This window comes from Marmota marmota, unplaced genomic scaffold (genome assembly GCF_001458135.2).
Source record: "Marmota marmota marmota unplaced genomic scaffold, marMar, whole genome shotgun sequence".
NCBI lineage: Eukaryota > Metazoa > Chordata > Mammalia > Rodentia > Sciuridae > Marmota > Marmota marmota.
This window is the reverse complement of record NW_026000026.1, coordinates 24,942,452-24,944,639: the sequence shown is the minus strand read 5'-3', so window position 1 is coordinate 24,944,639 and position 2,188 is coordinate 24,942,452.

Here is a 2,188-nt window from a genome sequence, read left to right as displayed (position 1 = left end):
CCCGCGCCCGCCTCCACCACGCCGCGGGATCCCACCTGTTAGAGCGGCGCAGCCTTTGCCGCCGCCCGCCCCCCCTTCCCGCCTGCGCCCGCGCGCCGGGCCCAGCCCCCGCCCGGCCCGGCCCCTGGGGGCGCGGGGCCGCAGCACCCGCAGCCGCTGGGAGGGCAGCAGCCGCAGGCGCGCAGTGCCCAGCCCAGGGACCGCGTTCCATCTGGCCAGCCGGACCCGGAGCCTCGCAGGCCGCGCTCCGCCCGGACCCAGCGGTCCCGCGGGTAATAGGGCACCGACCTTGGCCCAGCCACCAGCGTCCGGGCCTCCCGGGGTGGCCCTGCCGGATTTAGCCCAGCCGGGGCAGTATAGGACAAACTCCCCTCCTTCCCTCTCTCCCGCCCTCCCGCAACTGGCCTGACCTTTCTCTTGTCAGTCCGTGGCAGAAGCACAGTGTTCCCCTGGGGAACCCCAAACCGCTACCCTTCGGGGGGGCCCCAAACATCCTCTCCTTTCGCCTCCCCCAAATTCCCCAAAGTTTGGCCGGCCTGGCTTCTGAGGGTCCCGCTGCTCTGGGGCAGCCCCACCGTGACTCTGAAGGCCCTCGACATACCCACAAACCCATCCTGGGACACCCTGTCCTCCTGGGTGCACCTTGGGCTCGAATTTCTTGCTGCATAAACTCAGGCGGCCTCACATGCCCCTTCTACCTGAGCGGATCTGACCTTGGGTAGAGCCGGACCCCTCCCTCTAATGAAATTACCAACATAAATAAAGGCATGGGCCAATTCCCCAGGATTCCTGCCCTCCTTTCTTAACAGGTCATGAAGAATCGCTGTGCTTCTCTCCCTGTTGTCCCCGGGGGTCTGCCCATGTTCGGAGGCCATTCTTGAAGACAAGTCACCACTCAAGAGCTTTGCCCCAGATTTTAGCCAGTGCAGGGCCATTTTCTGCCTAGGAACTACTGGCTACCTCACCCCCAAAATCTTTGGGGGTACTGTGCCATGCTCTGGCAACTGAGAGACAGGAGACATGCCCATTGTAGAAATGAAGGGCTGGGGCTCGGAGAGGTACCCCAACTTGCTCAAGGCCAAGAGAATGGAGGAGTGGGTTTCAGCTTAGCTCTGTCTGGCACCTGCTACCATATCACACACCAAGTCTTCCCTTGTCACCCCGCAGAGAGGGAGCCCCACACTGCACATGCCTGGCTTGCTTCCCCCAGGGGAAAACAGGGAGCCCCAGATGCTCAAGCCCATATCTGACTCATCCCTATATTTCCAGGCCCTAGCACAGCACCTGGCACACAGTAGGTGCCAATAAATGCTGGAAGAACCTAAGAGGTCTTCCAAGTCCCAACCTTTCTCTGCATTTTCACATAAGAGATTATTTTTAGATAATTTACATTTCCATGTTACTTTATATACACCAACAACTCCACAGTCATTTTTCCTCTTTATTTTCCCAAGAGCTCTTTTTGGATCCATGCTGGATGCCCCCTTTAAAGAGATGACCACTGCAACTCTGAGAAGGGAAGGTGTTACTTCACGGCCACCAGTCTCAGGAATGCAGGGGCTTCTGCATGATGTGGAAGCCCAATACCCCTCCCGCCGATTCCCTTCCTGAGAACAAAGGTGCCCCAGCCTCGCAATGGCCAGGATCCCTGTCAGCAAGGGCACCCCGTTGCCTAGGAAGTAGGGTCCTCTTTTGAGCCTAGGTCGCTGCCCAGTTCCAAGGTCCACTTCAGTAACTACTCAGCCAGACCAGCTCTCTCTCCAGTGTGGGTCTTTGACTGCATCTTGGAATCTAAAAACCCGGTTGCCAATCTTGGACTGAGTTCCGGCTTGGAGGAGGCACACCGTGTACAGTGGGGAGAACACGGCCTGAGTAAGGTGCCACAGGCTGGGAGTGGATCCTGACGACTATCCGCCAGGGCGTCCTTCGTGCTCACAGGTGCACTCAGCTGCTTCCTGAATGAACCAGCCCATCAGTCCACCTTTTGCCGGATGAACTCCGTAGGGTGGTCAGATGCCGACCTCATCACCTAGAGAATAGAAATAAAGATTCAAGGGGGCAATGTTTGTGGGAGTGCCTGGCGTATAACAGGTGCCCAATAAATGCCATTTCTTCCTTCGTGGAGTTGCAGAGGGAGGGCGAGGAGCGCTCTCAATCCTTTTTTTTTTTTTTTTGCATTTCTTTCAAT